Source organism: Camelus dromedarius, chromosome 14 (assembly GCF_036321535.1).
Source record: "Camelus dromedarius isolate mCamDro1 chromosome 14, mCamDro1.pat, whole genome shotgun sequence".
NCBI lineage: Eukaryota > Metazoa > Chordata > Mammalia > Artiodactyla > Camelidae > Camelus > Camelus dromedarius.
Window position 1 is genome coordinate 44,256,863 of NC_087449.1, and position 13,405 is coordinate 44,270,267.

General features: G+C 42.3%; 1 long non-coding RNA gene across 1 annotated transcript; it reads left to right on the forward strand.

Annotated features, from left to right (window-relative positions):
- Nucleotides 1–31: 31 nt before the first annotated feature.
- Nucleotides 32–8,255, forward strand: LOC135322889 (uncharacterized). The gene is made up of 3 exons (XR_010383883.1): nt 32–171; nt 3,798–3,889; nt 5,323–8,255. It is a non-coding gene; the product is annotated as an uncharacterized LOC135322889 (long non-coding RNA).
- Nucleotides 8,256–13,405: the final 5,150 nt, after the last annotated feature.

Sequence of the window (13,405 nt, forward strand, 5' to 3'; positions counted from 1 at the left end):
GCACACAGAGAATGCAGGCGGCGCAGACCAAGTGGTCGCGCGCCGCAGGGGGAGTGGACCTGGAGGAGAGATGAGCCGAGCTGCGAGTTCCCGGGCCAAACGATCAGGGGCCTAAGTCAAGTCGCGAAGGATGTGTCGCCTTTCAGCCTGGGGAAGCGGTGGAGGGACCCGGTAGGGGAAAGGGAATGCCCTCCTTCCACAGCCAAAGAGAAGGTCCGGGTGGCGGTGCTGGAGGACGTGGGAGCAGAAGACTGGGAAAGAAAGCAGGGTCTGTGGTTGTCCCTCTCTCCTACGACCTCCTTCCCCGCTGAGCCCTCTTTACGGACTTCACCGACCCCCTCCCTACTGATCTCAGTGACCTTCCTCCTTTGCTCCAGGTCCCTCATCCCTCGGACCGACTCTTAAAAACCCTGGGCAGCCTCTGAAGCCCGGGTTAAAGGGGCGTCGGAAAAACCCCAGGAATCAGACACTTAAGACACTGGCTAGAGCATGGAGGGACCAGAGAGACTATGACTTCTGCAAGGTCACACGGACTGGGCCTAAACCCAAGGGTCAGGACTGGCTTGCCAAAGCTCTTGTCCAGCCTGCCTGGTCTCAGGTCTGTTGTCCCAAGCGTTCTACCAAGCGCTCTGTCCTTGGACAACCTCCTATAGTCAGTGAGGAGTAAATGAGATGGTTACCATAAAGCTCTTTTTACAGGGCCTAACAAAATCAGCAGTCAACACATATTCCAAGTTCTTTCTGGACTCTGAGCTCCAGAGTGCAGGCCCTGAGTCACATTTACCTTTTCAGATTCCAAGGGCTTGGAGAACAGGATCTGACACTCTGTTCCCTGGGTTGCTTGTTGAGTGAATACCAGACTCTGGGTGATATTGTATAGACAGTGATAAGTTTTTCTTTCTTCTTCTTTTCTTCTTCTTCTTTTTTTTTTTTTGGAAATAGCCTAAGTCTTTTTTTTTAATTGAAGTGTAGAACAGTGATAAGTTTTTCACTCAACATTAAGTTCCTAGTCTGTGTTATTCATTATTTCATTCATTCAGAAAATCGGGGGGTTTTTTTTGTTTTTTTAATTGCCTCCTCCACTGGTCCGTTAAGACAGCAACTTTGTTTCATCAACCACGATATCTACAGTGTCTAAAACAGCTTGGCATAATAGTAGGCCCCGAGTATTTATTTCTTAAGTAGATGAATTGTAGGAAAGCCAGGAAGAGGAGGAGCTGGGTTGGGAAATGTGAGTAGGTTTGTAGCCCAGGAATGTGCTTTTGAGAGAATTCATGGTAGTGTCAATGAAAAATTAATCAGTCTATCTAAGAAAGAAATGGAAAATTTTATTTGAGCCAAATTTGAAGATTATAACCAGGAAGAGCATCTCAGAAAGCTCTGAGAATTGTTCCCCTTGTTAGAAGTCGAGGCACAGTTACATAAGTTTTTTGAGACAGAGGGCTGTACATTAAATGACGTATTATTGATAGTTTACATAACCCACATCTAAGCACCCTGTGACCCCTTATTAAGAGGGAATGTTATCTTTAAGGAGCTGTCTTAATTGATGCTGGGAGAATGTTGCTCTTTGTGGTTGAGCAGGTATTTCTGCCGAAGGGGAAGGTTTGGTCGATGCCTAATGCAAATACACAATGCAGAGGTAGGGGAGACGGCAGAGAAAATTTTTTAGGTTTAAATTTTTCTTATCTTGCCATAAAATATGAATTTTATTTCACAGTGGTGTGAATTAAGTAGAATGCTTTCAGCTTCAATAGCAAACACCTGATTGAAACTGGCTTAATGTGGAAACCTAGCATCTCACAGAGCAGAAAGTCCAGTGGAAAGGCAGAGTGGATAGATGACCATGTTCAACCATGTCATTAAGAACCTGAGATGTTTCCCATCTCACTGCGCTGATGTCCCCATCATTGACCTCCTACCAAAACCGGCTCCACTCATAACACAAAATGACTGCCACAGACAGCTGAGGCTGCATGCTTCCTTTTCCCACCCAACAGACAACAGGAAGACTGATTTCTCTTTCCCAGAAGTCTTAAGCAAGCATTTCTTTGAATCTTACTGGCCTAATATAATTTAGTCATGTTCAACCCTAACAGATTTTGCCAAGGGGGAATGGAATTACCATGACTGGATTAGATTAAATTTTGAAGTGAATTAAATATTGGGGAAGATAAACAAGGACCTACTGTATAGCACAGGGAACTATATTCAATATCTTGTAAAAACATATAATGGAAAAGAATGAAAAAATACATATACATATATTATTATGTTATACATTATATTATGTATACATATATTATTATATATATTATATATGTATAAAACTGAATCACTTTGCTGTACACCAGGAATTAACACAACATTGTAAATCAACTATACTTCAGCTAAAAAAAAAAGATAACAGAGAAAAACAAATGTTGGGGAGAAGACCATAATGTCTCGGGATTCTTGGAAATAGCTGACTCTGAGAATGAGTAAGAATAAAAGAGAAAGAGAAAGGGCAAGGATGGAACCCTCAGGGACCTCAGCATTTATGGGTTGAGCAGAGGAAGAAGAACTTGTGAAGAAAACTGAGATAGAATCATTAAAGAGGAAGTGAGAGAATTGGGGGCGGGTAGTGTGGTTTTAGATAACTAGTGGGAAGGTTCCCCAGCTCAGATCATTCTGTTTCTGGGACTGTCCTGCAACACAATGGTGGTCCCCACTGGCCTTGCCTGGAGTCCTTGACACTACCACCTATCCATAATGTTTTGATCCAGGGCTAGAATTCTGACCCAAAATGAACCAGCAGTAGCACCGAGTTTTCCATTGTACCAATCATGGACACTGACCCAAGGGTCCTCAGTTACAGTCCTTTGGGATTTTTCTCCCTGGAGCTGAGGATAGATTCAATCTTTCTCTCAGAAGGTAATACCGTTAAAAGAAAAGGAACACGGGACAGAGAAGAACTTAGTGGTATGGAGTTCCTGATTTGTCTTCCCTGAGACCTGGTTTTCAGTGTGAAACAGTGAAGTAATCTAGTAAGTTACCATTATTCTAAGCAAGATGAGCTCATGGAGCAGACTTTTTTGATTCTCTGTGTTAACCTAAAACAGTCAGTTGTTTTACCAGCAAAACAGTTTTATTCAGAAGCAGTAAAGAGCTGCAACTATTTGGGGAACCACATGGAAGTCCTGATAAAGCAAAGGAGAAGAAACTTTACAGAGAAGGAAAAGTTGGGAGGGGCTGTTAGAAACAAAAAGTCCACTGGAGGAAACTGAGAGTTTGAAGCACAGTGGCTTTTCATTGGCTGAGTTGTGCCAGTCTCTCATTGGCTGAGCTATTGCCAGGCAGGAGAAAATCTTTATTCCTCCTGCTACAGTAACTGAATAGTGTCACTTCCTGTTGAAGAAGTAAGGCACCCTCTCTTCCATTTGGGATCTGCATGGTTGAGTGGTATATGCATGAGCACTCCCCTTCCCGGTCTTCTGACTCCATTTACTTAGGTTTTCCTTTATTTTCACATGTATCAATCTCAAGCAGAGATTGAGAAAGGGACTTGGGAGCAGGGAGATCATTTGGGAGTTCATTCTAGGAAGCAAGAGTGAGGAATTGAGGAGAATGAGACTATTGAGGTTGCTGTCATAGATAATGGGGCCTTGGTTCCACCAGGACTTCTGAGAAGTGTACAAATGCTTCCTAGAATTAAGAAGTTCAAGGCTAAGAGTTATCTACTGGCCCTGGGATCTACTGGTTGAGTGTTTTCTCTAGGGCTATCAGGTTCCTCACACTTCTCGTCTCGTTTGTCCCAGATAGGCTCCCCTGGTATCAGAAGAGCTCCTGAGGCAAGATTTAAGGCAGAAAGACACATTGTATGTCGGAAGTGGGATGCTGCCAGTGAGAAGTAAGTAAGTTTTGGCTTGCGCAGAACTGTCTACCCTGACTGGCTGTCATAACAAATTGCCACAAATTTAGCAGCTTAAAACAGCACAAAAATGTATTGTCAGGGGATGGGTATTGCTCAGTGGTAGAGTGCCTGCTTAGCATGCGCAAGATCCTGGGTTCAATCCCCAGAACCTCCATTAAAAAAAAAAAAGTATTACCACCCAGTGGAAGTCAAAAGTCCAGGCACAATGTGACTCAGCTGGGTCTCTGCTTAGTCAAAGTGTTGGCAGGACTGTGCTCCTTTGTGGAGCATTAGGAATGAATCTGTATCCCAGATCATTGGCAGAATTCAGTTCTATGCAACTGTAGGACTGAGGTCCCTGTTTTCTTGCTGTCAGTTGGGGGCCTTCGTCACCCTCTAGTGGCCCCTTCCTCCATCTTCAAGCCAGCAATGTCAGGCCCAGACCTCACTTAGAATCTCTCTGACTTCTTCTTTGGCGTATCTCTCCTACCTTTCTCTTCTACTGTTAAGGGCTCATAAGAGACATTAGGCCCAGTGGATACTTCAGGATAATTTCCCTATTTCTAGATCAGCTGATTAGTAACCTTATCCCCATCTGCAAAATCCCTTCATAGCATTAACTAGATTCGTGTTAGAATGAATAGCCACAGGATGGGAATCTTGGTGGTGGGGACACCTTTTGAATTCTGCATACCACAGAAGCTGTTGCTGAAATCAAAGTGGGCCAAGGAGATGTGACACATGGCTTGAAAGGTGTTTGCTCCATCCACTCTATCAGTTAGAAGGTGTTCAACTGCAAATAACAAGGGAAATAGCTAAATATGGCTTAAAGCAGCGCATCACAAAATTTAAAAGTATCCCTTGGGGATTCTCTTAAAATGCAGATTCTACTTCAGCAGGCCGGGGGTGAGGCCTGAGATTCTGAATTTCTCATAAGATCTCAGGTGGTGATTCTGATGGCCTCAGACCACATTTGGGGACTTAAAATACAGTGGGCTTATTACCCCACTTTTTGAGTAGTCTTTGGGTAAGCTAGTTTTGCAGATGGTTAAGCCGGTGGTTCAAAGACATTGGGGCATCATATCATCTGTCTGTGGTTTCTCTGGCCTTTGCCTCATGGTTGAAAAAGGATGGAAGCAGTTCCAAGCATTGAATACCCGCATGACAATATTCAGATGCAGAGGAGGAAATGGCTGTCCTATAAGACTTTTCAAGTGTAAGAGAAACTCTTTGAGAAGCTCCCAGTCAACGTCCCATCATTTTTCATTGGCCAGAACTGTTTCATAGGCTCATGCCTAAGCCAATCTCTTGCTAAGGCCATTCAGAGAAGGGTGAACAAAGTCAGAAAGAAGGGGGAAATGGGGATTGAGTGAACAGCCAAGAATACCTCCCACAGCTGCCCAGAGTCTATTCTCCCTTCTTCCTCACAGAACTTGGACTATGTTGAGAGAGCCACCCGCCCCCACTATGACAAGAGATGGCAGTTTTACTCTGCGGAAGAGTATGACAGCCTCCAGGTTCCTGAGCACCAAGCAACAGCAAAGGTAGAGACGGGGTGCCATGCTGAAATCCAGGGGAATGAGTGACCTATGCATAAGAAGTGATAGGAAGACCAGCCCCTAGAAAGCTTCCTTGTAAGCAGAAGTCCAAGTGACTCTCCTCTGGAGAGAAAGAAAGGCCCTTGAGAAAAAATCCTACACATACTGAAAAGCCAGCTCACTACCTGATCAGCCCAGAGTGAAACACGAGTCAGCAAATCTGCCCCGTGCTTCAGGTCTTTAATCAGCTTCCCAGTGCCTCACTCAAACGACAGTAACCAGCCAATGATCCCCAGACACTTAGTGAAAGCCTCTTGTATGAAGGCAGAGATAAAAAATAAGCCTACAAACACGAAAGATAGAGTGAGAGAGCAAGAGCAACTAGATTGGAGGACTCAGAAAGAATTCAGCTAGCCAAATAAAACAGGCAAAAGGCTGCCATCTAATAGCCCAGTGACTGTGCATTCGTGAAACAAGAACAGGATGCTTTATAAAGGAGGGGCAATTTTGATCGCAGAGCAAGAAAGAACTTTGGGAAATTAAAAAACAGGAGAGCTGAAATTTAAAATGTTAATAGAAAGTTTGGATGATAAAACCAAAGAATCTCCCAGGAAGTTAAATACATGCATACATACATACATACATACATACATACACACACACATAACATATAAATGCATAATAAATCCTGAAGATGGAATTTGGAAGGAAAATGGGAAAAATTAAACGACCAATCCTGGATTCTATGTCTAATACAAATTCCACAAGGAAAGGATAGATGACGTTGAAAGGAGAAATTATCAACTCATACAAGAAAGTTTCCCAGACACGACTTTCTGGATTGCAATAGCCCTCCCGGCGAGCGATGAACGAGAAGAGGTCCACAAGAAGACTCATCATTATGCAATTTTAGGATGCTGAAAACAAAGAGAAGATCCAAAAGCTCTGGGGGCGGAAAAATGTCAGATGCCAGGGATTTGGAATTAGAATGACACTGGAAACCAAAAAGACAGAGGAGAGTTGCCTCCAAAATGCTGAGGGAAAATAGCGTTGAACCTAGAATTCTATAATCAGTTTAAAAAGTGTGAGGAGAAGAATCAAGACTTTTTACGTATACAAGGTCTCAATTTTTTTTTCTCCTATGCCCTCTTTCTCAGGAAGCCACCAAAGGATATAATGAGAGGGTAACTGAAAAAAGGTGAGGGGAAACTTGGGATCTTATAAAAAGGAAATCTAACAGACGAAAAGCTCTGGGGAGCACCAGGATGACAGCTGTGGAAGACTGAAAAGCAATCTGCCCTCAAGAGAGGGAGGAAGATGCCCAGGATGGACATCTCCAGGAACTGATAGAAATTGATAGAAACCCTGATCTGTAGCCCCCTCACATTCTCCTCTTTTGTTGTGCCATGTGGCAGTATTATTATTTTAGGTTAACTCCCTAGTGGATACAATGTTTTCTTTACTATTTTTCACCATTGAGCCAAGTATGAATCATGATTACACTTCCTTTCTTGTACAATTTTTGTTTTTCCCCTGGAGTTAATAATTTCCCTTTTTACACCATTTGATTTGTTTTCTGTATCTTTATTAGGTGTTTTTCCTAAACTCTCCAATACAACGATAAAGCAAATCTATCTTCGCTTGGAATACTGTTTCTACACAGTTCCCATATTGGAGTGTCTATCAATCAATGGAAAAAAATGGAATGGCCAGGGGAGGATAAGTTCTACAGAGAAAAGCAAATCAAGAGTTGGAGAGAGGGAGTACCAGGGCAGGGAAGTTTTGTAATTTTAATTATATAAATATATTGGTCAGACCTCACTTCAAAGATAACTTGAAGGGAGACATACAGGAAACCGCACCGATGTTTGGAAGAGGAGTTCCAGGCAGAGAGAGTAGCAAGCTCAAAGTCCTAGAGACAGGAAGATGCTGGTCTATTCTTCATGCATCTACTAGAATTTTCTTTTCTTTTTTTTTTAATGAAGGTACTGGGGATTGAACCTAGGACCTTGTGCATGCTAAGCGTACACTCTACCACAGAGCTGTTACCCTTCCTGCAACTAGAACTTTTCCTTTGCAAGTTTTACAATCATTTCCACTATCCATTTCCCCATCCAGGGGCACTCCAATCTCTTAGACACCCATATTCAAACTTTAGTCACTCTTGGTGCACTTTTTTACTCCCAGGGTCCAAATGGTGACCAAGTCGTATGGATGCTATTTGCAGAACACTTAAGTTCTTTCTCTTTTTCTGTATTTTCACTGTCACTGTATCAAGCCTATAAGATAGAAATGACAGAACATTAGGATTGTAAGGGACCATCTAATCTAACTATCTCATGAGGCTCAAATTCCATTACTTCTCTGAGAACTCTCATAGTCAGGTCTCTGGAGCATCAGGCAAAGCTCGATTACACCACACCTGAGCGTGCCCCTTGCCCAAATCCATCCATTTTGCCTGCTGCTCACACTCCTCACTACTCTCCACTACTCTCCTCACTGCCTATCTGACATGACCCCTTACACCTAAAAAGGACCCAGCGTTCAAGTTACACGAGTCTACCTTCATTGTTCTTCAAACACACCATGTTCATCTCTGCCTGTAAGTCTGCACTTCCATTCTTCTCTTTTCTGTAATAGGCTTTCTTTTTCCCTGTGTTCAAATTCACCCATCTTTCGAGACCTCCTCCAGACGTGGTGTCTCTGATGGAATGGAGCAGGCGCCATGTCTGAGGACGCCTGACTGCCCGCGCCCACACCCTGACGTTTGTATCAGTCTTGTTACGAGTGCTGTCATGCCCCACTTTACAGGTGACAAAACAAAGGCTTAGAGATGTAGAGTGAGACTGGGCTAGGACTTGAGCCTGTGTCTGCCTGTGCTCTTAATCAGTGCAGTACTGTCTGCTAAAATAGTAAATGTTAGCAGAGTTGTTTAGGAGCTGCTTTGTATGTACTAGCGGCCTCATCACCCCCCTGGCTGACCATGCCCCAAGGCTTATAGAGCAGAGTAGAAGCAGGAAGGCACCCCAGTTACAGACTCTGTACCATCTTCCGTAAATGTGAGGAAACACCAGGAGATACAACCACAAGTGCTGAAAGCTCTGGGGGATGAAACTCAGGGATGGACGTGGGGGCGGGAGGGAAGAAGCGGGGTCTTTTTATTTTTATAATGAGCCTTGTAATACTATATGACTTTTAATATTACATATAGTATCACTTTGATTAAAAATGAAAGTGAATTTAAACAAATTAAATGGATAATTGAAGGTAAATAACTCTTTTAGAGCCTTGGATGGGAAGGGAAGGAGCAAACGTAAGTGAACAGCCATCTTTTACCTTTGTAGTAAGGACCAAATAAAACAGAGCACTTAACGCACGTTTGGCACAGAACCAGCAGTAAGCGTTAATACAACATACAGCAGGACACAGGGTCCAGGTTCAGGGTGGGTTCATTGTATCTGAGAGGTGTCATTGTAAGGACAAGCTGTGCTAGTTCGAGATCACTCTGGTCTCCACCAAGAGAGAAAGATGTACATCCTGCCCTGACCTTTCTGCTCCTACTTCTTACCCCTTCATCAAGAGTTTTATTTCAATCCAGTCCACCCAATAGAGTAATTATCCTCACCAACCTCTCGGCACACACCCTCCTACGTACTTCTTCCCATTGTGCTCACATTTCAGCCCAACACTTAACCCTGAGAAAAGGGAGCAGTGAAATCTACAGTCAGATTTTGTAGTTCGGAGGGGAAAGCAATTTGACTTCTCTGCAGTATTTTAGTTTCTGGGAAAGGGAGTTTAGAGGGAAATATTGAATCTTGTTATTAAATGTCCCATTCACTCATTCAATACATGTTAGTTGGGTGCACGCTGTATGCCAGGCATGGTTCTAGCTACTGAAGATACAACAATGGACAAGACAAATAAGTTTCATGCCTTCACGGGCTTTCTGTATAATGCTGTAAGGACCAGAGCAGCTACCAGGGTAAGCCGAGGCCACTGGCAAGGACTGTCCACCTCCATTTGCTGCCGTCCAGTATTGTTCTCTTTTGCAGGGGAAGGTAATTAGGTTTATTTTACTTATTTTTTTTAATGGATTGAACCTAGGACCTCGTGTATGCTAGGTATGAACTCTACAAGTGAGCTATAACCTCCCCACTGCTGCTGTCCAGTTTGATGCAACAATGAAATAAAAGACGTGAACTGGGGTGCCTTCTCACTGACACCCTCCTGTTTAAGTGACCTCTTTATACAAGATGACCCTGTTCCCCTGACCACAGCTTTTTGGATCAGTAACAGACATTTGATCCAAGCTAAGCAATTAGATTCTTCCCCCAAGAATTTGCCACAATTAGCCCTGGGGAGATAAGCTGAAAGATCATGCAGAGTCAGGGCCACAGCAGAAGCCAGTAGACACTATGACAAGGCAGTGCCATGGGCAGACCAGAGCCATGAGGGGCAGATGCTGTGAGGAGGCTGAGGGGGGGCACTCTGTCCACAAAGAGGAAAATGCATAAACTATGCACACTGTGGAAGAAGGAACCAGAGACCATCTGAGCCTAGGAGGAAAGAGGAAAAGAGAGCAAGCAAAAGACTTTCTTTTTTTAAAGGAGAGAGCAGGGGAAGGAGTGAAATAGTTGAGGGAGAGTAAGAGGTACAAACTTCTAGTTACGAAATAAATGAGCCACAGGTATGAAACGTACACTGTGGGGAGCGTAGTCAATAATTATGTAAATCTTTGGATGGCAACCTATCATAGCTAGACATTATTATTGTGATCACTTTGAAATATATAGAAATATCAAATGACTGTTGTGTAACAGGAACTAACAGAATGCTGTAGGTCAATTATACTTCAAAAACAAACTCCTAGAAGAGATCAGATTTGTGATTACCAAGGCGGAGGTCAGTGGGGCAGGGATTGGATGAAGGCAATCAAAAGGTACAAACTTCCAATTATAAGATAAATAAGTACTAAATATGTAATGTACAATATGATGTGTTTAATTAACACTGCTGTATGTTATGTATGAAAGTTGAAATCCTAAAAGTTCTCATCACAAGGAAAAATATTTTTTCTATTTCTTTAATTTTGTATCTATATGAGATGATGGATATTCACTAAGCTTATTGTGGCCATCATTTCATGATGTATGTCAGTTAATCATTACGCTGTACACCTTAAACTTACATAGTGCTGTATGTCAGTTATATCTCAATAAAACTGGAAGAAAAAGAAATTTAAAGTCAAATAGTAGGGGGAAAAATAAAAGGAGACCTTAGCTGCCTCGGTATCTAACCGCTTCCAGACCCAGCTCCATTTCCCAGCACATTGTCCAGTTTATTCTTGGGAGATATTTCCATCCACCAGATGACTCTTCTCCTCTTCACTTGAGTAGGTTTAAATATTTCTGTCTGTGGCAGACAGACCCTAGAGTGGTCACCATGATTCCTGTTCACCGGTGTTCACATCCTTCTGAAACTCCTTCCCCATGAGTGTGGGTGGGACCTGTGGCTTGCTCCTGGACAACAGAATATGGCAAAGACAATCTGTAGATGAAATTAAGGTCCCAATTCAATTTGAGTCTGAGTCAATGAAAACGGAGATTATTCTGAATTAATGACGAAAAAGTCCTTAAAAGAGAGGCAGGATGTCTCCTGAGGTGAGAGACTCTTCTGTGGGCTTGATGGAGTGACTGGCCATGTTGGGAATCTCAAGTGGCAGGGGACTCCAGGCAGCCTCCATCTCACAGCTAGCAAAGAGCCAGTCTCCTCAGCCCTACAGCCAAAAGGCAATGAATTCTGCCAACAACCTGAATGACCTTGGAAGCAGGCCCTTCCCCCGTTGAGCCTTGGATGAGAATGCAGTCTAGCGGATGTCTTGATTGTTGCCTGTGAGACCTTGTGCAGAGGACCTACCTAAGCTGTGCCCAGACTTGACCCATGGAAACTGTAAGGAAATAAATGTGTGGTGATTTGTTAGCACAGCAATGGAAAATTGATACAAAAAGAATAGGGTGAAGGAGAGAGAGACTGAGAAATGGAAGATATTTTAAAGGCAGAACAACTGAGAGATTACTGGGAAAATAGAAAACAGGATTTTTTAAAAACATTTTTTTATTGAGTTATAGTCATTTTACAATGTTGTGTCAAATTCCAGTGTAGAGCACAACTTTTCAGTTATACGTGGAAAACAAGATTTTTTAAACACAATTTTCAAATAATGCCATGTACCAAGAAAGAACATATTTTCCTCTAAGGATCTGGGGACACTCTGTGACAGAGAGAGTGCGCACTAAAACTTCCATGTGCTTCCCTACATTTGTGTAGTTCTCCTTGCTAAAAATTCCATGTGCTTCCCTACATTTGTGTAGTTCTCCTTGCGTAATAGGGAAGAACCTTTGCATTCTATTACAAGTTAATCACTAAAGGGATGTTGCCTATAAGCTTAAATTACACATAATGGCCCATCGCTGGGAACCCTGCTGCCCAGGTGGTGAACGTTAAGCTAAAATACCTTTGTTTAGCTCACAAGAAACAACCTAACCAGGCCCACCTGTGAGTGGCTGCAGGAAGGAAGAAATTAACACATCCCCTCCAGAGTCTGGCTGGAGCCAGGACTTTACCCTCTTCTCTTTTAGTATTAAAAAAAAAAAAAAAAGCCTGAATTCTAACTTGGAGAAGATGGTTCTTTGGGACACTAGTGCACCATATTCTCGGTCTGCTGGCTTTCCGAATAAAGTCACTATTCCTTGCCCCAACAACTCATCTCTCCACTTATTGGCTGGTCCTGCAGCGAGCAGTACGAGCTTGGAATTGGTAACACTTGCAGTTAGAATGGGGCCATGTGACTGGATCTAGTCAATGATCTGTGAGCAGAAATGACTTGTGTTACTTCTGAGCTGAGGCAGTTAAGAATTTGTGTGTCTCATCCATCCCCCTTTCCCTGTCACATGTTCCTGATGGTGCAGAGTCAAGGTGACAAAGCCTTTGTCAGCCTCTTTCCATAAGAACTGTGAATGAGCAGAGTTCCTACCTTACCAGACAAGTAACGAAAGCTAGAAGTAAATTTGTTGAATTAAGTCACTGAAATTTGGAGGTTTGTCTGTTGCAGGAGCTGGCAGTTAATTACACGGATACTCTTAGGCTATGCTCAGATCCCTGGATGCACTCTGTCTTCCACATTCATTCCTCTACACAAATTCTGTTTTCTCGGATTCCCAGGACCCTAAGCTCATTGCTCTTTATACTGCAGACCTGGAGGTGTGGTATGTATGACGTGCTTTTATACACTTTGAGGTTGTTTTATTAGGTGCATACAAATTTAGAATTGTTCTTCTTCCTAGTTTATTGGCATTTTATTCATTATGCAGTATCTGGTGATGCTGCCTTAAAGTCTAATTTGCATTATATTAGTTTAGCTTAACTGATTTTCTTTTAGCTACTGTTTGTATAGTATGTCTTTTACAAACTTTAATCTACCTGTATTCTTATATCTAAGATTTTTTTTTCTTTTTTGGTGGGGGGAGGTAATTAGGTTTATTTATGTATTTATTTTAATGGAGGTACTGGGGATTGAACCCGGGTCCTCGTGTGTGCCAAGTGCGCACTCTACCACTGAGCTATACCCTCCCCAAGATTTTTTAAAGCAGTAAAGAGTTGCTTTTTAAAACCAATCTAACACTCTTTTTTAATACGGGTATTTAGTCCGCTTATATTTAAAATAGGTACTTAAATATTTGTGTGTCAAAGATATCATAGTATTTGTTTTCTGTTTCTCCCATATGTTCTATGTTCCTTTTCTTTCTCTTTTTTAAAAACCTTTTTTGGATTGTTTTTATTATTCTGTATTCCACTATATTCACTTCTTTTGCATATATAATTAAAACTGTTTCTCCATGATTACCATGGTGATTACAGTATGTATCATTGACTTGTTAAAGTTCAATATAAATTAATTCTTTCACCATTTCCTGAA